The sequence below is a fragment of the Chiloscyllium plagiosum genome, chromosome 2, assembly GCF_004010195.1.
Source record: "Chiloscyllium plagiosum isolate BGI_BamShark_2017 chromosome 2, ASM401019v2, whole genome shotgun sequence".
NCBI lineage: Eukaryota > Metazoa > Chordata > Chondrichthyes > Orectolobiformes > Hemiscylliidae > Chiloscyllium > Chiloscyllium plagiosum.
This window is the reverse complement of record NC_057711.1, coordinates 25,287,069-25,312,065: the sequence shown is the minus strand read 5'-3', so window position 1 is coordinate 25,312,065 and position 24,997 is coordinate 25,287,069. Positions and strand designations below refer to the sequence as shown.

Sequence of the window (24,997 nt, the reverse complement as noted above, 5' to 3'; positions counted from 1 at the left end):
AGATTTACAAGAGAGGCTGAGAGGTGACCTTATAGAGGTTTACAAAATTATGAGAGGCATGGATGGGGTAAATAGGCAAAGTCTTTTCCCTGGGGTCGGGGAGTCCAGAACTAGAGGGCAAAGGTTTAGGGTGAGAGGGGAAAGATATAAAAGAGACCTATGGGGCAACTTTTTCACACAGATGGTAGTATGAGCTGCCAGAGGAAGTGGTGGAGGCTGGTACAATTGCAACATTTAAGAGGCATTTGGATGGGTATATGAATAGGAAGGGTTTGGAGGGATATGGGCCAAGTGCTGGCAGGTTGGACTAGATTGGGTTGGCATGAAGGGGTTGGACTGAAGTGTCTGTTTCCATGCTGTACATCTCTATGACTCTATGACTCAAAGAAACACAAGAACTGAAATGGCTTGCGAAATTCAGCAGGTCTGCCAGCATCTGTGGATAGAAAAGAGAGTTCACATTTCAAGTCCCTTCTTCGGTTGCCAGACCTGCTGAGTTTTTCCAGTAATTTCTGTTTTTGTCTCTTTCCGATTTTCAGCATCTGTAATTCTTTGTTTTACTTACATAAACAAAAGAGTCAGCCCATCTCTCCCTTCACTGATACTTTCAGACATGCTGAGCATTCCAGCATTAGACTCTAACAGAATGCTCAATAAAGACTGAATTCAAAAACACAATTTAGTTTCTTCCACAACAAAGAGATATTTCTTACCCCTCTGCAGCAAACAGTGCATGCCAATGATGAGGTCAGTTCTCCTATTAAGCTGTCTCAACATGAAATGATGACACTAACATCTGTAAAGCGAAACCCATGTGATGTCAATTCACTACAAGCAAAATATAAATGTGAAAGACACTTGTGCTGCATTTGAGCTCTCAGTAGTTTTACATTTGTGAAACTGGTGTTATGCAAGTCATGGCAGCAATAAAGAATCTCCTTATTTGACAAGAAGAATCTTTTACAGCCCAGAATTGTAACTGTGTATGCTTGTTCCCCATGCAGCATAAATTATTGTTCATTTGAAATTTGGTATCCATGGGCAGAATCTTTTCAGCACCTGAATGATGTGTGCATTGGATGAAAGTTGGGAGAACTGCATTAGATGGCCAGTGAGGGACCTACTGCTGTCGAGGGCAAAAAAAAATTCCAATTTTCCATCAAGTGTTGAACAGCAAGTCAAGATTGTTGCTGGTGACTGGTGAGATACCTCTTTGTGTCAATTAACATTCTCAATATCATATCAAGTTTTATCATTGATATACAGTTTGGCATCCTCCTACCAGCTGGATAGAAACTAGAGCGGGTACCTGGTGACTCTAGTTCACTCCCTGCCGCTCCAGCTCTCAATCAGTCACCATCATCTCAGTGCATATTGTGTGGACTGTGATTGCACATATACCTTTCCACCATAACACCAGTTTCCTGTTGGCAAAGCGACTGCTAATTTCCCTTTGCCTGACACATCTAGGGCAATAGATTGCCAGCACTTGACCAGGTGAGCTTTAAAGATGGCACCAGTATTGAAAATCCTAGAAGATCTCAGCAGTCACTAAATATGCCTTCCTGCGACACACGGGCAAATATGAATTGCAGACACCATAGGGACATTTGCATGAATCATTAGGTGACTTTGCGAAGATAATGTGAGAAAACTCTGTAAGCCTGGCAGAGGGAAATCCTCTATGAAACTTGCCAAAGTGATGCTTAGCTGATTCCTGATGAAATCCAGCCACTTGTGATTGAGATAAGATGGAGAACTGTGACCAGAGGTGTTTCGTGGGACCACTATTGTTTGTGACGTACATAAATGATCTGGAGGATGGTATAGGTGAGCTGATTACCAAGTTACAGATGACACTAAGATTGGTGGAGTAGCAGATAGTGAAGGGGACTGTCAGAGAATTCAGCAGAATATAGATAAATTGGAGAGTTGGGATGAGAAATGGCAAATGGAGTTCAATCCAGGCAAATGTGAGCTGATGCATTTTGGAAGATCCATTTCAAGAGCAAACTAAATGGTAAATGGAAAAGCCCTGAGAAAATTGATGTACAGAGAGATCTGGGTGTTCAGTTCTATTGTTCCCTGAAGGTGGTAATACAGGTTGATAGAGTGGTCATGCTTTCCTTCATTGGATGGGGTATTGTGTACAAAAGTTACAGTTGTATAAAACTTTGGTTTGGCCACATTTGGAAGACTGCATACAGTTCTGGTCGCCACATTACCAAAAGTATGTGGATGCTTTGGAGAGGGTGCAGAGGAAGTTCACCAGGATGTTTTGCCTAGTATGGAGGGCGCTAGCTATGAAGAGAGGTTGAGTAGATTATGATTATTTTCATTAGAAAGACGGAGGTTGAGAGAGAACCCAATTGAGGTCTACAAACATCATGAGAGGTATAGGCATGGTGGATGGCAAGAAGTTTTTTTCCAGAGTGGGGGATTCAATTACTAGGGGTCAGGAGTTGAAGGTGAGAGGGGAAAGTTTAAGGGAAATATGCGTGGGAAGATCTTTACCACCTCCACTGGCAACACATTCCGAGCACCCACCACCATCTGCGTAGAGATGGGCACGATAGTGTCATTTAAAATGTATCTAGACAGATCCATGAATGGGAAGGGAGCAGAGTGATATGGATCCTTAGAAAATAGGTGACAGATTTAGATAGAGGATCTGATCTGTGCAAGCTTAGAGGGCTGAAGGGTGTGTTCCTGTGCTGTAATTTTCCTTGTTCTTTGTTCTAACATGTAGCCTTTAATGGTGAACTGAGACTAAGGTCATGATTTACTACTCAGCAGTGATCCTTATGCTCCTATACACTTTGGAGATGTGCATGACACGCAGCAGGCATCTCAAGGGACTGGAGAAGTACCACCACAAGTGCCTTTGCAAGATACCCTCAGATCAGTTGCAGGAATGGCTCTCCCCAACCAACACTGAATTGGTAATCATTCAATATAAGCTCTGTTGCACAGGCCTTGTCATTTGCATGCCTGGCATCAGGCGCCTGAAGCATCTCAAAGCTTAGTGTGGAAGGACTCTTGCAGACGGATGGTACAAATACTTTGGGCACATCCGTAAAACATAATTGAAGGGGTCAAAAATCTCACCAACTCCAGGAAGTCCTTGACTTATATGTTTTATTTGTGAATGTACCAAATATCATTGAGAGACTTTGTTGAGAACAAGCTGAGGCATTGAAGCATTGGAGACAGTGCATAAATCTCCCAGCAACCCATCTGCCCAACTCTCCAAGTGATATCTTTCCCACATGTGGCAGAGTCTGCAGTTTGTGCATTGGACTTATCAGCATCTCAGAACCCATTGCTCTGGAATGGAAATGAGTTATCCTCAATCTGAAGAGACTTTGTAAGAAGACAGCATCATGTGAATGTAAGTGTCCTATTAATGGTTTCTCTCTCTCTTACATGGAAATGAGCAGAGTCCATGGAGAAATAGAATCAACATTCAAGGTGAATAGTCTTGTATCAGATTGTCAGATTTTTGTTTCCATCCATCTGTGGCAAACTGAGGAACCTTGAAATGAAAGTGAATGTTCTGATGAACAGTCATTGAGCTGACACATTAAGCTCAGTTTCTCCACCAGATCTATCTGGATCAGCATTTTCTGATTTTGTTTTCAGATATCCATTACCTTTTGTGATCATACAACAGGGGATAGAAATAGTATATAAAGCATGAATCCCTACCTGTAAACTAGATTAAGCAAAGGCATAACTTTACAAAGTTGGATTTTTAAGAATTGCAGGTGACTTCCACAATGGATGTTTTTCACCTGGTGAAGTAAGATTTCAAATCATAGGAACATACAATCACTTTTAGAGTCATAGAGTCATAGAAATGTAGATCATGGAAGCAGACCCTTCGGTCCAACCCATCCATGCTGACCAGATATCCCAACTCAATCTCGTCCCACCTGCCAGCACTCGGCCCATATCCCCCCAAACCCTTCCTATTCATATACCCATCCAAATGCCTCTTAAATGTTGCAATTGTACCAGCCTCAACCACTTCCTCTGGCAGCTCATTCCATACCCGTACCACCCTCTGTGTGAAAAAGTCCAGGGAAAACAGCCCCAGCCTGTTCAGCCTCTCCCTATAGCTCAAATCCTCCAACCCTGGTAAAATCCTTGTAAATCTTTTCTGAACCCTTTCAAGTTTCACAACATCGTTCCGATAGGAAGGAGACCAGAATTGCATGCAATATTCCAACAGTGGCCTAACCAATGTCCTGTACAGCCGCAACTTGACCTCCCAACTCCTGCACTCAATACTCTGACCAATGAAAGAAAGAAAGCATACCAAACGCCTTCTTCACTATCCTATCTACCTGCGACTCCACTTTCAAGGAGCTATGAACCTGCACTCCAAGGTCTCTTTGTTCAGCAACACTCCCTAGGACCTTACCATTAAGTGTTTCAGTCTTGCTAAGATTTAGTTTCCCAAAATGCAGCACCTCGCATTTAGCTGAATTAAACTGCATCTGCAACTTCTCAGCCCATTGGCCCATCTGGTCAAATCCTGTTGTAATCTGAGGCAACTCTCTTCGCTGTCCACTACACCTCCAGTTTTGGTGTCTTCTGCAAACTTACTAACTGTATTCTCTTATGCTCCAGCCAAATCATTTATGTACATGACAAAAAGTAGAGGGCCCAGCACCAATCCTTGTGGCACTCCACTGGTCACAGGCCTCCAGTCTGAAAAACAACTCTCCACCACCACCCTCTATCTTCTACCTTTGAGCCAGTTCTGTTTCCAAATGGCTAGTTCTCCCTGTCTTCCATGAGATCTAGTCTTGCTAATCAGTCTCCCATGGGGAACCTTGTCGAATGCCTTATTGAAGTCCATATAGATGACATCTACTGCTCTCCCATCTTCAATCTTCTTTGTTACTTCTTCAAAAAACACAGTCAAGTTTGTGTGACATGATTTCCCATGCACAAAGCCTAATCAATCCTTGCCTTTCCAAATACATGTACATCTTGTCCCTCAGGACTCCCTCCAACAACTTGCCCACCACCGATGTCAGGCTCACTGGTCTATAGTTCCCTGGCTTGTCCTTACCACCCTTCTTAAACAGTGGCACCACGTTAGCCAACCTCCAGTCTTCCAGCACCTCACCTGTGACTATCAATGATACAAATATCTCAGCAAGGGGACCAGCAATCACTTCTCTAGCTTCCCAAAGAGTTTTCGGGTACGTGATCAGGTCCTGGGGATTTATCCACCTTACCCGTTTCAGGCCATCCAGCACTTCCTCCTCTGTAATCTGTATATAAGTATACAATAAAGAAAAATTATGACAGAATTTATGGGAGAAATTCACATAATAAAAATAATAAAATAGTCAAGATGTGAAGTTCTCCTCAGTGCTATTTTGTGGATTAAGCAGCATCTCTGAGCTGGAACGTTTAAAAAAAGCAAAACACATGTTTGCAGTTAATTAAAATAAGGCTGGAAATGAATGAATCAACCATTCTGCAGATTGTGGCAGTTTGTAAAGTTCTAATTTATCAAATCTAGTGCTGAAGATTTAAACCTCTGTTTTATGAGGGAAGTGGGTAAGTTCTCGACTTTGTGGGGTGGTCTTATGAAGGCAATAACCAATTTGTTACATTTACTTACGATATTCATTTCCCTTTGAGTCAATGGGAGGGCTGGAAAACAAACTGCTGACTTGTCATCACCCATTTTACACCAGGACGGAAAGTGGATATCTAATCTGGCGAAATTTAAATGTCTTAATTTTCAAGTTGAATGAAATCAAACGCAAGGAAAAGGGATTCCCAAGGGTCACAATTTATTTTCTCGAAGTGGATTTGAGCTATAATCCTTCCCACTGGGAATGCAAACTTCAGAAAGTTCCATATGCAGGAAGGAAAATTCCTGGTTACTTTTGTTTGTTTTTTCCTCCACAGCAAACTGACTAACATTGAAGACTAAAGTGAAACCGCGAGAAAAATTAGGCGTGGGAACTTCCTTGACTGGAGAGCAAAGGGAAATTGCTTTATCTGTCCCACTGCCAAAATTGCTCTGGTTTGCAGTTCTGGGCGCTTTGCCCAGATGGAACCAACAAACACTGTTATTTTACACAGCCTGTCCTTCCCGACTTAATAGCTTTTTCTAAGCATTCTGGTACAGCAGCCAAATTTTGATTTCTGTATTCATTGCACATCCACTGGAGTATCACAGCATATGAAATTCAGTTGCCTGTTGGGTAAGTTCAAAATTGCTCAAACACCTTATATCACCAATTATATTCTACCATCTATTTTTGCCCAGGTCATTTGGTAGCTTAGAGATACAAAAATGCAAAAGTCTTTTTAAATTATGTTTTGTGTATATCTTGACAGGAATTTGTTACGTTGTTGATCTGTACCAAATCTTCCAGTCTTGGAATGTTTTCCTGTGTTAAACTGCTGCAACACTTTGTATGCTTTCTGATTACTGTTAATCAATCTCCAAAAAGTTAGATTGTAACCCTTTCTTCATTTAAAAAAAGTAGATCAGACTCCTTTAAACCTGCATTGTGTTCAAATAAGCAATCCTGAATGTTGGAGCTTATCCTGGTATTTCAGGGCCATAAGATTAAGTATTTGGTCTGACAGGCTTCATCTCCTACTTCTTCAGACCATCAATATCCTTTGCCATATGTGGATTCTACAACTAAAGAAAATGCGCTATATATGCATTTGTCCGCTGTCATTTCGTGATGGCACGCTTGCCTCTGCATCATCACACATCCATTCCAGAGGCTTAAATACAAAATCTAGATTTCCATTTCTGTATTGTCAGAGGTGTCGTCTTTAAGTTGAGATGTTAAACATGAGACTCTGTCCTCCCATTCAGGCTGTGTTATAACCTGCCCCTGTTTGTTCAACATGAAGATGTGAAGGTGGCAGCATGTCTTCTAGATTATTGTTAACACATCCAGGCTACCTTCCTGGTTTCGCATTAGCAGTTAGATAACTCTGGTCCTATCTCTGTTGATCCCAAGCACAGCTACTACTGATTCAGTCCAAGTAAGTGTAACCTTGATATACTATGCTATATAGGTCAGTTTCCCTTTCCCCAAACTGACATGATAATATTGTCTCTTTTCACCTTTGAAACCTTTCCCCCATAGCTGGTTAAATCCCAAATTATGTTTCCAACACCGCAAGGGTTAACTTAACCATCAAATCCTTTCCTCTTCCGCATGTTACAAGTTACCCTGGGGGTGCAGGCTCTGTCTATGCCTGCAGGAAGGTCCCCACTCTATATATCTCTGTCCTTATTATGTTTCAGTGACCCTCTATTCTTGATCACATTAACTTTAAGTTTGACTAACTAGTGTTGCTCATATTGGCTCAGCAATTTTCTCCAGCTCAAAGCGTTGCTCCATCATGGATAGTCACTCTTTTAATTGTCATATCCCTTCTACTGGGACAATTTCCTAAAATTCCTCAATTTCCCCATCATCTTTCCTGATTTCAAATGCCTGTTCAAAACCTTTTTTTTTCATCATTGTTCCCTTATTTTCATTCCACAGTTTGCTTCCATCCTGTTGCAATCCTTATTTTTTTTTTGTATAAGAAGAGAATGATAAAATTTTATTTCAAATCATGTTTGGAACATCATTTTTGAGGGATCAGCAAAACGGGAACTTGTGCAATCTCACTCCATTTTAGAAACAATATAGTTTTTGAATTCAAGAATTGTAACACCTTATTTTTGTTATTATTAATGGCAACAACTGAATTTCTAAAGAATGTTTAAACCAAGAGCTAAACTTGTAGCTCATAACTGAGGGGTGGCATGGTGGCTCAGTGGTCAGTACTGCTGCCTCACAGCACCAGGGACCTGGGTTCAATTCCAGCCTTGGATGGCTGTCTGTGTGGAGTTTGCACATTCTTGCTGTGTCTGTGTGGGTTTTGTTTGGGTGCTCCAGTTTCCTCCCACAGTCCAAAGATGTGCAGGTTAAGTGGATTAGCCATGCTAAATTGTCCATTGTGTAGATTAGATTAGATTAGATTCCTACAGTGTGGAAACAGGCCCTTCAGCCCAACCAGTCCACACCTACCCTCTGAAGAGTTACCCACCCAGACCCACTACCCTCTGACTAATGCACCACAATAGCTATGGGCAATTTAGTATGGCGAATTCACCTGACCTGCACATCTTTGAACTGTGGGAGGAAACCGGAGCACCGGGTGGAAACCCATGCAGACACGGGGAGAATGTGCAAACTCCACACAGACAGTTGCCTGAGGCTGGAATTGAACCTGGGACCCTGGTGCTGCGCGGCAGCAATGCTAACCACTGAGCCATCATGCCACCCATGTAGGTTAGGTGCATTAGTCAGTGCGAAATGTAGGGGAATGGGCTGGATGGGATACTCTTCAGAGGGTCCTGACAATACAGAAATGGAAGTCTCGATTTTGTATTTAAGTCTCTGGAATGGATGTGTGATAACACAGAGGCAAGCGGGCCAAATGGCCTGTTTGCACAGTGTAGGGATTTTATAATAACCAATTCTTCTTCAATCTATTGTGAGGAACAGTATCCAATAGTTGAATATAATGGTTTTTGAAGGTGAAGTAAGTTACAAGACAGAACCTGGCAGAGGGAATGCCAGAAAATCAGTCCTGGAGGATTGAAGCTCTTCTGCCAATGGAGGAGCTTAAAGGAGAGTTGGCAAACAGAAGATCAGAATCAGAGGAACAGTGTTCATGGGAGGGAATATAAGATAAGGGATTTACAAAAATCAGAGTGCAGCAAAATTGTAGAGCAATTAAAGTCAAAGATTTTAAAATGTACATTGTGAATCAGATTAATGTGAGCATTACTGGGTGAGCAGGTCAGAATGTGTGTGGCAGCGTAAAATCAATGATTTGGAACCACTTTAAAGCAGTCTTCTTTTGAAAAGGAAACATTTTAAATGTTTAATTAATACAAACTCAGCAGAATTATAGAGAACTGGATCATCCTTAGATTATGCTGGATCTGAGTTGAGTCCCATAACACCACAGCAGAGGTGGCCATTGCAATTACTTAAACTATGTTATCCTAGGGATTTGGGTTGGTGTTGTGGCCAGATCAATGTTGTAGCCAAATATTCACTCATCAATACAGTTCTCTTCTAGCTTGTTAGATTCTATGGTGAACAGCACTTCTTTTTTGGCCTTCTTTTCATTCCCAACCATAGTCAGTAGAAGAAACATTTTTGACTTGGAAAATGGTGTACAGACCTGCTGGTTCAAAATGACAGGCAGGTCAGTACAGAATAAACAGCATATTTAAAGAAGGTAAGAGAATAGTGGAAGTGTACTTTTTTTAGATTACATTACAGTGTGGAAACAGGCCCTTCAGCCCAACAAGTCCACACCGACCCGCCGAAGCGCAACCCACCCATATCCCTACATTTACCCCTTACCTAACACTACGGGCAATTTAGTATGGCCAATTCACTTGAGCTGCACATCTTTGGACTGTGGAAGGAAACTGGAGCACCCGGAAGAAACCCACGCAGACACGGGGAGAATGTGCAAACTCCACACAGTCAGTCGCCTGAGTCGGGAATTGAACCCGGGTCTCTGGCACCGTGAGGCAGCAGTGCTAACCACTGTGCCACCGTGCCACCCACATGCTTCATATCCAAATGGATAACTGAAAGGGAATGGGACTTACTTTGTAGCAACAATAGTAAGGATTAAAAGTGACACCATTGAACCCAGTCTAGATTCTTAGATCAAACAGCTGACTGGAAACTGTGTGCCATTGAAATAGTTGGGAGCTGCAGGGACATAAAGATATGAGGAATCCAGCTCAGTACTTCATGAACAATTGAATGTAATATTTGAGTTACAGACAGGCAAAGCAATTGTTATAGGGATGGTAACAAAGTCAAAGTAGATATTATGATTACATGCTTTATTATAGTTTCACTTGGATTAAGATAGTTGTTCCAAAATTAAAACCATCTGTGTTTACGCCATGTAATTATCAAGCAGGGATTTATTGCTTACGTGAGTACAAGTCACATCTGGAACTGTACTGCTGTAGTTAAAGAAGTTGGATATGTTTTTTGTCAACATTTATAACTATTCCAACAGTCACTGCATCAGAGGTCAGATCAATTTTCCTTCATGTTAATCCAAGGAAAGCAATAGGACCAGACGGAGTACCAGGCCGCACACTCAGAACATGCGCAGATCAACTGGCAGAGGTTTTTTCGGACATCTTCAACCTCTCCCTGCCTGTTTCAAGAGGGCCAACATCATCCCTGTGCCTAAGAAGGCTCATGCAGCATTTCTCAATGACGACCACCCAGTGGCCCTAACTTCGGTGGTCATGAAGTGCTTTGAAAGGCTGATCATGGCATTAATCAACTCCAGCCTCCCCACTACTCTTGACCCACTCCAATTTGCCTATCGGACCAACAGATCCACTTCAGATGCCACATCACTTGCTCTTCACTCCTCCCTTGAACATCTTGACACCAAGAACAGCTACGTAAGAATCCTACTCATTGACTACAGTTCAGCCTTCAACACCATTAAACCCTTGAGACTGATTACTAAACTTAGTGATCTCGGACTAAGTCCCGCTCTCTGCAATGGGATCCTCAGTTTCCTGACCCACAGGCCACAATCAGTGAAGATTGGGGACAATATTTCATCATCACTAACACTCAACACTGGAGCCCCCCAGCGGTGCGTACTCAGCCCCCTATTGTACTCGCTGTATTCCCATGACTGCGTTGCCAAATACCAGACTAATGCTATTTACAAGTTCGCCGATGACACGACCATAGTCGGTCGAATCTCAGATGGCGACGAAACAGACCACGAACAGGAGGTGGAAGACCTGGAAAAATGGTGCACTGTGAACAACCTAACTCTCAATGCCGGCAAAACCAAGGAACTCATTATTATCTTTCATCGGGATATTACTTATGCCCCCCCAAAACTTAACAGCACAGAGCTGGAACAAATGGAGAGTGTCAAGCTCCTGGGAGTGGTCACACAACAAGCTTTCTTGAACTCTTCATGTAGACACACTGGTTACAAAGGTCCAACAACATCTCTTCTTCCTCAGGCAGCTGAGGCATTAAGGTGAATACCTTTGCCAACTTTTATAGGTGCCCCATCGAGAGCATTCTGTCTGGATGTATCACTACTTGGTATGGCAACGGTACAATTCAAGATCAGAGACGGTTATAGAGAGTGGTGAACTCAGCCCGGACAATCACAAAGGCTTTTCCCTCATCTATAGAATCCATCTACCAGGCCCGCTGTCAAGGAAAGGCTGCCAGCATTCTCAAAGATCCATCCCACCCTAGCAATGTTTTTCTACAGTCGGTTTTGCAACAGTTTCTACACTACTGTTGTTAGAATACTGAATGGACTCACAAACTCTTCACATTCGCCTGTACCGATGTTTTTGTCGCTGTTTACCTATTATTTACTTTCTATGCAACTTAACTATGTGATCTGCCTGTGTTGCTCACAAGACAAAGCTTTTCACTGTGCCTCGGTACACGTAACAATAAATGCGATTCGATTCAATTCAGTTCAATTCCACACTACCATAATATTACTTATCCAAATTCCTTAGCAGTCCGTATTATCACTGAGGTAAGAACAAGATAAATATTATTTATCCTATTTTTGTTTCAGCAGCAGGAAGAGCGGGAGCGTCGACCATGAGGCTGACAGGAAAGTGAATCACTGATTTAAAAACTTACCTCATGATTAGGTGGAACACACGCTGAGCAGGAATGGACACGAGACTGCTGAGTAAGTGAAGTTATATAGTTGGGTGGTTGCGTTATCTGAAACACTACTTAGGTAAGGATTCCCACGCATTCTCCTCCATGAACCAAAAAACAAGCTGCTGTGCACTGGATTGGTAAGATTACTAGTCTGTTTTTTTTTCTTTTACAGTCTCTTTGGGAATTTAGAATAATGGGAATGGAGGTGAGAGCAGTTGAATGTTCCTCCTGCAGAATATGGGAGGTAAGGGTCACCACTAGTGTCCCTGCTGACTTCATCTGCGGGAAGTGCACCCAACTCCAGCTCCTCAAAAACCATGTTAGGGAACTGGAGCTGGAGCAGGATGAACTTCGGATCATTCGGGAGGCGGTGGGGGTTATTGACAGGAATTACTGGGAGGTTGCCACACCTCAGCTGCAAGCAAGAGGCAGATGGGTTACAGTCAGGGGACAGAAAGGAAACCAGCAGTCAGTGCAGGGAGCCCCTGTGGCCGTTCCCCTCAATAACAAGTACACAGTCTTGAATACTATTGGGGGAGATGACTTACCAGGGGTAAGCCATGGGGTACAGGTCTCTGCACAGAGTCTGTCCCTATTGCTCAGAAGGAAAGCGGGGAGATGAGCTGAGCATTAGTGATTGAGGACTCCATAGTTAGGGGGACAGATAGGTTCTGTGGGAATAAGAGAGACTCATGCTTGGTGCGTTGCCTCCCAGGTGCCAGGGTTCATGATGTCTCGGATCGTGTTTTCGGGATCCTTGAGTGGGAGAGGGAGCAGCCCCAAGTCATTGTCCACATAGGCACCAATGACATAGCCAGGAAAAGGGATGGGGAAATTCAGGAAACTGGGGTGGAAGCTTAGAGCCAGAATAAACAGAGTTGTTATCTCTGGTTTGTTACCCGTGCCACGTGCTAGGGAGAGAGAGGAGTTGAGCATGTGGCTACAGGGATGGTGCATGAGGGAGGGCTTCAGTTACCTGGACAATTAGGGCTTATTCTGGGGTAGGTGGGACCTCTACAAACAGGATGGTCTACACCTGAACTGGATGGGTACCAATATCCTGGGGGGAACTTTCCTAATGCTTTTCGGGAGATTTTAAACTAATTCAGCAGGAGATGGGAACCTAAATTGTAGTTCCACTGTCCAGGAGGTTGAGGGTAGGGAAGTCAGAAATGAGGTTTCAAGGTCACAAGAGTTCACCGGCAAGCAGGAAGGTAGTTTGAAGTGTGTTTACTTCAATGCCAGGAGCATCCGGAATAAGATGGGTGAACTTGCCGCATTGGTTGGTACCTGGGACTCCGATGTTGTGGCCACTTCGGAGACATGGATAGAGCAGGGTTATTATAGGTTGTCATAGGTTCTGGGATGTTTCAGTAAGAACAGAGAAGATGGTAAAAGAGGGGAACTATGGCATTGTTAGTCAAGGACAGTATTATGATGGCAGAAAGGACATTTGAGGACTCGTCTACTGAGATAAGATGGGCTTAGGTTACAAACTAGAAAGGAGAGGTCAATCTGTTGGGGGGTTTTCTATAGGCTTCTGAATAGTTCCAGAGATGTAGAAGAAAGGATAGCAAAGATAATTCTGAGTAGGAGCAAGAGTAACAGGGTAGTTGTTATGGGGGCTTTAACTTTCCAAATATTGACTGGAAATACTATAGTTTGAGTGCTTTAGATGGGTCAGTTTTTATCCAATGCATGCAGGATGGTTTCCTGACACAGTATATAGACAAGCCAACAAGGGGCAAGGCAACACTGGATTTGGTGCTGGGTAATGAACCTGGCCAGGTGTTACATTTGGAGCTGGGTGAGCACTTTTGTGATAGTGACCACAAGTTATATTGACTTTAGCGATTGAAAGGGATAGGTATATACTGCAGGGCAAGAGTTATGGCTGCGATTAGGCAAGATTTAGGATGCATTGGATGGGGAAAGAAACTGCAATGGATGGACACAATTGAAATGTGGAGCTTATTCAAGGAACAGCTACTGCATGTCCTTGATAAGTATGTACCTGCCAGGCAGAGAGGAAGTGGTCGAGCAAGAGAGCTGTGGTTTACTAAAAAAGTTGAATCTCTTGAAAAGTTGAGGATGAAGGTAGCTTATGTCAGGATGAGACGTGAAGGCTCAGTTAGGGAACGTGAGATTTACAAGTTAGGCAGGAAGGACCTAAAGAGAGAGCTAAGAAGAGTCAGGAGGAGAGATGAAAAGTCATTGGCAAGTAGGATCAAGGAAAACCCTAAAGCTTTCTAAAGGTATATCGGGAATAAAAGAATGACTAGAGAAAGATTAGGGCCAATCAAGGGTAGTAGTAGGAAGTTGTGCTGGGAGTCTGAGGAGATAGGGGAAGCGCTAAATGAATATGTTTTGCCAGTAATCACACTGGAGAAAGACAAGGTTGTCAAGGAGAATACGAAGTTGCAGGCTACGAGACTAGACGGGATTGAGGTGCACAAGGAGGAGGTTTTAGCAATTCTGGAAAGTATGAAAATAGATAAGTCCCCTGGGCCGGATGGGATTTATCCTAGGATGATCTGGGAAGCTAGGGAGGAGATTGCACAGGCTTTGGTTTTGATCTTTATGTCGTCATTGTCTACAGGAATAGTGCCAGAAGACTGGAAGATAGCAAATGTTGTCCCCTTGTTCAAGGAGGGGAGTAGAGACAACCCTGGAAATTATAGACCAGTGAGCCTTACCTCGGTTGTGAGTTAAGTGTTGGAAAAAGTTATAAGAAATACGACTTATAACCATCTAGAGAAGAATAAGTTGATTAGGGATAGTTAACATGATTTTGTGAAGGGTAGGTCATGCCTCCCAAACCTTATTGAGTTATTTGAGATGGTGGCCAAACAGGTGAGGGTAAAGCAGTTGATATGGTGTATATGGATTTCAGTAAGATGTTTGATAAGATTCCCCATGTTAGACTATTGCACAAAATATGGAGGTGTGGGATTGAGGGTGATTTAGCAATTTGGATCACAAATTGGCTAGCTGAAAGAAGACAGAAGGTGGTGGTTGATGGGAAATATTCTTGCTGGAGTTCAATTACTACTGGTGTACCGCAAAGATTTGTTTTGGGGCCGCTGCTGTTGGTCATTTTTATAAATGACCTAGATGAGGGCGCAGAAGGATGGGTTAGTAAATTTGCAGACAACACTATGGTCGGTGGAGTTGTGGATAGTGCTGAAGGATGTTGCAGGTTACAGAAGGGCATAGATAAGCTGCAGAGCTGGGCTGAGAGGTGGCAAATGGAGTTTAATGTGGAAAAGTGTGAGGCGGTTCACTTTGGAAGGATCAACAGGAATAAAGAGTGCTGGGCTAATGGTAAGGTTCTTGGTTGTGTAGATGAGAAGAGAGATCTCGGTGTACATATACATAGATCCCTGAAAGTTGCCACCCAGGTTGATTGGGTTGTTAAGAAGGTTTATGGTGTGTTAGTCTTTACTGGTAGAGGGATTGAGTTTCAGAGCCATGACAGTCATGTTGCAACTGTACAAAACTCTGGTGCAGCCACACTTGTGTACAGTTCTGGTCACCATCACATTATAGGAAGGATGTGGAAGCTTTGGAAAGGGTTCAGAGGAGATTTACTCGGATGTTGCCTGGTATGGAGGGAAGGTCTTATGAGGAAAGGCTGAGGGTCTTGAGGCTATTTTCATTAGAGAGAAGAAGGTTGAGGGGTGACTTAATTGAGACATATAAGATAATCAGAGGGTTAGATTGGGTGGACAGGGAGAGCCTTTTTTTCTCAGATGGTGATGGCTAGCACGAGGTGACATAGCTTTAAATTGAGGGGTAACAGATATAGGACAGATGTCCGAGATAGTTTCTTTCCTCAGAGAGTAGTAGGGGTGTAGAACGCGCTGCCTGCAACAGAAGTAGATTTGCCAACTTTAAGGGTATTTAAATGGTCTTTGGACAAACGTATGGATGAAAATGGATAGTGTAGATAGATAGGCTTCAAATTGGTTCCTCAGATCGGCGCAACATTGAGGGCCGGAAGGCCTAAACTGTGCTGTAATGTGCTATGTTCTATGATCTCAACTGGGACTGGAATACCATTGACCTCAGCATTCCCAGGTGATGGAGAGAATAATTAGTCACTGTTCCAGTTCCTGATCATGATGTATTTTGTCCCACTGAAATGAGCGTGTGTCAGCCAGGCTGAGGTCAGGCCTGAGCCCTCCATGATGGAAGTTCCCATATACACTCACGTCAACCATGACACTTGATGAATTACTTGGATAAAGTGCTACTGGACTGTCTGCCCTCATGGAATAGCTCTGTAGTAAAAGTCAGTCGAAACCAAACAAGGAAAGATCAATCAATGGTTATCTGGGTGGTATCATAAAGTGCAATCTTCACAGGCACTGAGCAATGTGGATGTTGGTGAGAAAGTTCGATAACCATAAGGACATTATTGATGAGCTTCTTGCCATTGAGAGCAAAATGTGTGGTTTTCTGACCTAGTATTGAATGGTGAGATGTGATTCTTGCTTGTGAGCAGTGTGAAGCCTATTTGCATGAATTGGCATGTAATAATAACTCATGTTTGGTAATTCCACGCCATTTATATACAATTTCCCATTCTCCTACTTGCTGAATTCCAACAATTCTAAACAGATGAGCAGTGTAGGAGGAAAGCGGGGATAAGAGTGAGGGAGGGAAGATGTTGCATGCAATAATGAGAGTGAAAAATCTGGAGTTTTGTGGTCTAGCAGAGACAGTGACAGTGAGGAAGCAGTGAAAATATGCAGCAGTGAGAGGGTTATTGGCATTGTTGGGCCGTCCTGTGGATGGTGCATAACGCCCTGACTCCAATGGTGACCTTGGACCAAGATGGCAAGGTCTGCTTCTGTAATTTTCTTTCTGCTGGTACCAAGGGAAGAAGATGTCTGTCTTCTGCATCAGCTCCTCTGAGATCGTCAGGTCTCAGTCTGTGAAGCAGGGTGCCAATTTCCCTTTGCTGGACATATTTGGGGGAAAACGACAAGGAACATTGCAGGGCAGTTTCACACTGATAGCTGTTGACCTGGTGCATTTTAATTAGGTGCAAGTGCCAGACATCCTGGAAGATCCAAGTGACGAGTACTTTTGCTTACAGAGAAAACAACGCACAAATTGCAAAAGAGCATCATGCTTAGGCAATAAGGTGAGTTTGGGAAGATTGCACGTGACAGGCTGGTAGATATTGTGAAGAAAAACCCTCCATGTAATTTAACAGAATTACCAGTTTCTGGTAAAATTCAGCCCTTATGTTTTTTAAGAAACATTGATGATTATCTTTCTCACAATCTTATTAGCTTAAGTTGCACTATCTAATTCTTATTTCTAGGAATAACGCCCAAATGAATGATTCTTATAATTATAATTTCATGACCAAGTTGGAATCCATAAGCTATATACGAAATGTAAATTTTAAAAATCAGATAAACCTCTTCTTGAATTCTGCATCAGATAACTGGCAATCTGCTATTCACATCTGAGGCTGTCAGATGCCTAAAAGTACCTTTGAACTGCCTGATTATGCAACCTAAAGTATATACTACCTACCGCAGATTCTGGAGATTAAAGTCAAAATTAGAATAGTGTTGGAAAAGCACAGCACATCAGGCAGCATCCGAGGAGCAGGTAAATTGACGTTTCGGGCAAAAGCCCTTCATCAGGAAAGGCCCTGAATGCTTCCTGAACTACTACCTACTGTAGTAAGCCTACAGTTATACTAACCAGATTATTTCCAGCCAAAAGACAAAACTATTGAGTGAAGTGGATAACTTCTCAGTGACATCACAAAAATAGGTTGGACAAAGAAGTAATGGGAGCCACAATTATGTAATTAATATCTTGATTAATTCGCTTGAAATTAAAAATGTTCATGCTCCAGTTAAGCACTGAAAAAGAAGTACTTAGGAAGACAGCATCAACTAATCTAAAAATATTGTAGAATTGAAAATATAGTCCAGCAGATTCAAGAACAGGTTCTTCTCCACTGTTATCAGACTGTTGAATGGACCTCTCATATATTTTCTCTGCATCTTCTTTGTAGCTGTAACACTGTATAGGTTGTTCTGCTATAATGTGCCTTTCATCAATGCAAATTCGCTGTAACATGATTGACGAATTGGGGACATTGTTTCTAAAGTGCAAACTTTTAAAGTATGTATTGATTATAAAGTGATTCCGGCCCCATTAGTTTAGATTGTGCTGCTATTGCATGATTTTCTTACAACGTGGGATTGACAGGAATGGAACCATTGCTTTATAGCAGAACCGACTGTATTCTGTTCTATTATCCTGATATACATATGAAAGGTATGAGTTGCTTGGATAACACACAAAACAATACTTTTCACCGTATCTTGGTACATATGACAATAATAAATTAAGTCAAAATTAAAAGAAATGTGCAGTGGAATATTTCAATATTTGATGGGTTTTACTTTGGAACATTTTGCCCGGTATTTAAGGTCACTGTACATTTTAGTTAGCTTATATAGCTTTTTCAAATGGCATAGCACTGATAAATGGCAGCTTCTAATAATGAGATTATATATCACACAAAAGCACAGGCATATAACCTTCTGAGAAAGCTTATGATAATTGAACTTGAATTGAATTGAGTTGAATTGTCACATATATTAAGACACAGTGAAAAGCTTTGTCTTGTGAGCAATACAGGCAGATCATACAGTTAAGTAGCATAGATAAGTAAATAATAGGTAAACAGCGGCAAAAACAAAAACACAGGTACAGGCAAATGTTAAGAGTTTGTGAGTCCATTTAGTATTCTAACAGTAGGATAGAAACTGTTTTGAAACCAGCTGGTGCTGTACCTTCTCCCCAATGTTAGAGGTTGTAGAAAAACATTGCCAGGGTGGGATGGATCTTTAAGAATGCTGGTGGCCTTTCCTTGACAGTGGGCCTGATAGATGGATTCTATAGATGGGAGGTTGGCCTTTGTGATTGTCTGGGGCGAGTTCACCACTCTCTGTAACCGAATCTGATCTTGAATGGTACTGTTGCCTTACCAGGTAGTGAGGAGAAAGTGAGGTCTGCAGATGCTGGAGATCAGAGCTGAAAATGTGTTGCTGGAAAAGCGCAGCAGGTCAGGCAGCATCCAGGGAACAGGAGAATCGACGTTTCGGACATAAGCCCTTCTTCAGGACAGGTAGTGATTACATTCAGACAGAATGCACTCGATGGCACACCTATTAAAGTTCTGGATTAGAGTGGTGGTGGAAAAGCACAGCAGTTCAGGCAGCATCCGAGGAGCAGGGAAATTTCCATCCTGCTGCCCCCAATATATATCCAAGTCTGAATAGTGAATGGCAATGATTTCCCTGCTCCGCGGATGCTGCCTGAACTGCTGTGCTTTTCCAGCACCACTCTAATCCAGAATCTGGTTTCCAGCATCTGCAGTCATTGTTTTTACCCACCTATAATAGTTGGCAAGGGTATGCACCATCAAGCCAAATTTCCTCAGCTGCCTGAGGAAGAGGAGACTTTGTTGGACCTTTGTAACCAATGCATCCAAAAGAAGAGTTCAAGAAAGCTTGTTGTGGATGACCACTCCCAGGAGCTTGACACTCTCCACTTGTTCCACCTCTGAACTGTTAATGTGTAGCGGGGGGCATGAGTAACATCCTGCTGAAAGATAATAATGAGTTCTTTGGTTTTGCTGGCATTGAGAGCTAGGTTGTTCTCAGTGCACCATTTTCCACATCTTCCACCTCCTGTCTGTAGTCTGTTTCGTCACTATCTAAAATTCAACTGACTACGGTGATATCATCAGTGAACTTGGATTCACCTGTGGGGAAACCAATAGCTAGTCCCCATTAGCTTTCTTTTAATTTGTTCATGAGATATGGCGTCAATAGTTAGGCCAGCAATTATTGCCCATCACTAGTTAGCCAGAGGGCAATTAAGAGTCTATCACATTGCTGTAGGTCAGGAGTCACATGTAGGCCAGACTGGGTAAAGGTGGCATATCTCCTTCTCTCAGGGAATCAGATAGGTTTTTATGACAATAGATGGATAGTCTTGTGCTCAGCATTAAAGAGGCTGATTTTCAATTCCAGATTTTTTATTACTTCAGTGTAAATATCTCACCAGTTGGCATGGTGACATTTGATCCCATGCTGCCATAGCATGCATGCAATGGCATCATCTCTGGGCCAATGGCTCCTCTAATTCTATGCAAACTCTCCAAATGTTTTAGATTAGATTAGATTAGATTAGATTACTTACAGTGTGGAAACAGGCCCTTCGGCCCAACAAGTCCACACCGACCCGCCGAAGCGTAACCCACCCATACCCCTACATTTACCCCTTTACCTAACACTACGGGCAATTTAGCATGGCCAATTCACCTGACTTGCACATCTTTGGAGTGTGGGAGGAAACCGGAGCACCCGGAGGAAACCCACGCAGACACGGGGAGAATGTGCAAACTCCACACAGTCAGTCGCCTGAGGCGGGAATTGAACCCGGGTCTCTAGCGCTGTGAGGCAGCAGTGCTAACCACTGTGCCACCGTGCCGCCCACCGTGCCGCCCACCGCAATCCATGTTGATTGCACTCTTGCCTCTGAGTCCGAAGCTAACAAATATAAACCCATTTCCAAGATTTGAACTCATAATCTGGGTCGACACGTTGCTGCAACTCTGAGAGAGTACTGAATAGGTGGAAGTTCCATTTTCCAGGTCAAACTTTAAACAGAGGCCTTGTTTGCCTGTCCAAGCAGCTGCAAAAGGATTCACAGCACTGTTTGAAGATGCACAGTAGCAATGAGATGTCCAACGTTGGTCATCTTCCAACCTCACAACCATTTCCATCCAGAAGGATAAGGATAATAAAAACATGGCTAAATCACTTCCTGTAAAATCCCCCCTAAGCCACTCACTATTCAGACTTGGGTATATATTGGGGGCTGAAAATGTGTTGCTGGAAAAGCGCAGCAGGTCAGGCAGCATCCAGGGAACAGGAGAATCGACGTTTCGGGCATAAGCCCTTCTTCAGGATTCCTGAAGAAGGGCTTATGCCCGAAACGTTGATTCTCCTGTTCCCTGGATGCTGCCTGACCTGTTGCGCTTTTCCAGCAACACATTTTCAGCTCTGATCTCTAGCATCTGCAGACCTCACTTTCTCCTTATATATTGGGGGCAGCAGGGTAGCTCAGTGGTTAGTACTGTTGCCTCGCAGCACCAAGGATTCAGGGGTTCAAGTGACTGGCTGTATGGAGTTTGGACATTCTCCCGGTTTTGCAGTGATTTCCTCCGGGTACTCCGATTTCCTCCCACAGTCCAAAGATGTGCAGGTTAGGTAGATTGGCCATGCTAAATTGCCCAATGTGTCCAGGGATGTGCAGGCCAGGTGGATGAGCCATGTGAAATGCAGATTTACAGGGATAGATTAGGGGCTAGGTCTGGGTGGGATACTCTTTGGAAGGTTGAAGGGGACCTGATAGGCCAAATGGCCTGTTTCCACACTGTAGGGGCTCTACGATTCTATGACTATCGTTCCTTTGGTGTCATTGGGTCAAGCCTCTGGAACTTGCCCTTTAACAGTATTATGGCTGTACCCTCGCCAAATGGATTACAGCATTCAAGAAGGCAGCTCACCACCACCTTCTCAAAGGTAACTAGGAATGGTCAATAAATGATGGCCAGCCAGCAACACTCACATTCCTTGAATAAATAAAAACAAAATTACCAAAACAGTTTTATTCAACACAAGCTGTGATTGCTGGTCATTTGTTATATTACTGTGTGCATTACATTATCTAAAACTCAATTCCCACATTACAAAAATAATTCATTGGCTGTAACACCTTTAGAAATTCTGAGGATTTGAGGAATGTTACTTGATGAAAGTTCTCTTTCTGTTATAAAGTAACCTTTCTAATTCTCTGCTCAGAAACTTTGTCTGCTGCATTCCAATTTCTCATGTCAACTTAAATATTTAACTTGTGTTTAACTTAACAGTTTGCACTCTTAGCTGAGTCAACCTCCTTCTGAAGATCTCTAATTTCCTATCGAGTCACAGAGATGTACAACACGGAAACAGACACTTTAGTCCAACTCGTCCATGCCCACCAGATAGCCAAAATAAATTTAGTCCCATTTACCAGCATTTGGCCCATATCCCTCTAAACCCTCCCTATTCAAGTACCCATCCAGATGCCTTTAAAATGTTGTAATTGTACCTCCACCACTCCCTCTGGCAGCTCATCCCATATGCACACCACCCTCTGGGTGAAATGTTGACCCTTCGATCCCTTTTAAATCTTTCCCCTCTCACTGTAAACCTATGCCCTCTAGATTTGGACTCCCCACCTCAGGGAAAAGACCTTGCCTATTCACCCCTCATGCCTCTCATGATTTTACAAAGCTCAGCCTCCAATGCTCCAGGAAAAATAGCCCCAACCTATTCAGCTTCTCCCCATAGCACAAACCATCTAACCCTGGCAACATTCTTGTAAATGTTTTCTGAATCCCTTCAAATTTGACAACAACCTTCCTATCGTGGGGAGACCAGAATTGCACACAGTATAACAAACGTGGCTTATCCACAATGTAATGTGCAGCTGCAACCATGACCTCCCAACTCCTATACTCAGTGCATTGGCCAATAAAGGAAAGCATACCAAACACCTTCTTCACTTTAGGGTGTAGCTTTGCTCGCTGAGCTGTAGGTTTGATATCCAGACGTTTCATTACCTGGCGAGGTAACATCATCAGTGGCAACCTCCAAGTGAAGCAAAGCTGTTGTCTCCTGCTTTCTATTTATATGTTTGTCCTGGATGGGGTTCCTGGGGTTTGTGGTGATGTCATTTCCTTCATCCGTGTGTAGGGCTATGAGGGAGAGGGGGTTGTGTCTTTTTGTGGCTAGCTGGTGTTGGTGTATCCTGGTGGCTAACTTTCTTCCTGTTTGTCCTACCGTAGTGTTTGTGGCAGTCCTTGCATGGAATTTTGTAGATGGCGTTGGTTTTGTCCATAGATTGTACTGAATCTTTTAAGTTTGTTAGTTTTTGTTTGAGAGTGTTGGTGGGTTTGTGTGCTACTAGGATTCCGAGGGGTCTTAGTAGTCTGGCTGTCATTTCTGAAACTTCTTTGATGTATGGTAAGGTGGTTGGGGTTTCGGGCTGTGTTTGGTCTACTTGTCGTGGTTTGTTCTTGAGGAATCTGCGCACTGTATTTTTTTTTGTTTTTTTTTCCCACGAACAGGAAATGACATCACCACAAACCCCAGGAACCCCATCCAGGCGAAAGATATAAATAGAAAGCAGGAGACAACAGCTTCGCTTCACTTGGAGGTCACCACTGATGATGTTACCTAGCCAGGTAATGAAACGTCTGGATATCACACCTACAGCTCAGCGAGCAAACCTACACCCTAAACCTCAACCTGAGCTACAAGCCTTCACAAACCTTACACCTTCTTCACTATCCTGTCCATCTGCGACTACACTTTCAAGGAACTATGAACCTGCACTCTAGGGTCCCTTTGTTCAGCAACACTCCCCAGGGCTTTACCATTAAGTATATAAGTACTACCCTAATTTGCCTTTTCAAAATACAGCACCTCACATTTATCTAAATTTAACTCCATCTGCCACTTCTCAGCCCATTGGCCCATCTGATGAAGATCCCGTACTCTGAGATAATCTTCTTTGCTGTCCACTACACCGCCAATTTTTTGTCATGTACAAAATTACTATCCATCGCCCCTATCTTCACATCCACATCATTTATATAAATGACGTAAAGCAGTGGACTTTCGAAGACCTGTGAAACTGTCTGATCTGATTGTGTATTAGATATAAATGTCCCACAGATTCTGTTGGTCACTCATTGCAACTCAGAGGCAGAGCAGCAGACCTTCAGGGTGAAGGCGCAAACAGTAATTTTCTACTGTTTAAATCACTTCTCTGTGACCTCCCTGTCTCCTACCTGACTGATGTCGAATGGCGAGGGGAATCCCTTTGGGACTGAGAGTATCAGAATTAAACGTCTGAAACAAATAAGATTCCCGTTTGTTACATTTCTGAAGGTGATTCAGACTGAGCCATAAGTTTATGCATGCTATTCAATTTCAACAGGCACAAATCAAGCACTTTACCAGGAAATCTCAATAAGCCATTTGAGGGCCTGGCAATTTGTCAAATACTGAATGTTTCTTCTCTTAGCCCTACATTACGATAGCAAGAGAACAAACCAGATAAAAGAGCCTTCTTTGGCCTGTTCCTAAATACTCCCTGTCTATTTAGATAGCATGACTCATTCATTCTAGCCATCAAGAGAAGATGACATCAACCTCTAATTGCAAACACTTGCCAGTTCCAAGGATGTTTTGTTTGTCCCATTTCCCTCATGAGTCATTGTTCAGAATTCCATTCTTAGGCTTTTGGTTGATCAGCAACATGGTTTAGAAGACTATTCTTTTGACCATCGTTCCTACAAACTCTCCCAGACTATGCCCCCAGCTGCATTGGTTCCTGTTCAAGATGTCTCACTCAATGGATTCACAAATTCAGCGCCATCACCATATAATGGCATCAAACAAAGGTCAACTACTCGTGCATGCGAGAGAGAGGGAGAGAAAAAGAGAGAGAGCATGAGAGAGAGGGAGAGCGTGAGAGTGATAGAGAGTGCGCAAGAGCGAAAGAGAGCGAGCACCAGAGACAGAGCCTGAGTGTGAGACATTCTTATTCAAGACAATGCTCCTGTCAGGTCCCAGCAGCATTGAGCATAACTCCCATCCTCTATCTTGGCGAAAATGAACAGGACATGCTACAAGAAGACCAGGAGAGATAAAGGACTGGGAGAAAAGTGAAATAAATATTGAAGTTTTATGAAAGAAGTCCCCAAATAAAGTTTAGGTAGTTCATTCTGTTTCTTAACTCTAAATGATGGTAACCTGTCCCCTTGCACACATATGCCTACAGACAAAAGACCATGAGATATTGGAACAGAAATAGGCCATTCAGCCCATTGAGTCTGCTCCTCCATTCAATGAGCTACAGCTGATCTGATAATCTTCAACTCCACTTTCCTGCCTTTTCCTCCAAACCCTCGATTCTCTTCCTAATTAAACTCATCTATCTTGGCCTTGAGTATACATTAACCAGCCTTGTATGGCACCTGGAGAAGGTACATGAGAGTGCTTCAGAATGTCCAAATCATGACAGCTGCCAGGGAAATGGTAACTAATTCCAGGAAGGGG

General features: G+C 42.9%; 1 long non-coding RNA gene across 1 annotated transcript; it reads left to right on the top strand.

Annotated features, from left to right (window-relative positions):
• Positions 1–6,164: 6,164 nt before the first annotated feature.
• On the top strand, positions 6,165–23,033 carry LOC122565334. The gene is made up of 4 exons (XR_006316134.1): positions 6,165–6,236; positions 11,683–11,799; positions 16,825–16,926; positions 22,999–23,033. It is a non-coding gene; the product is annotated as an uncharacterized LOC122565334 (long non-coding RNA).
• Positions 23,034–24,997: the final 1,964 nt, after the last annotated feature.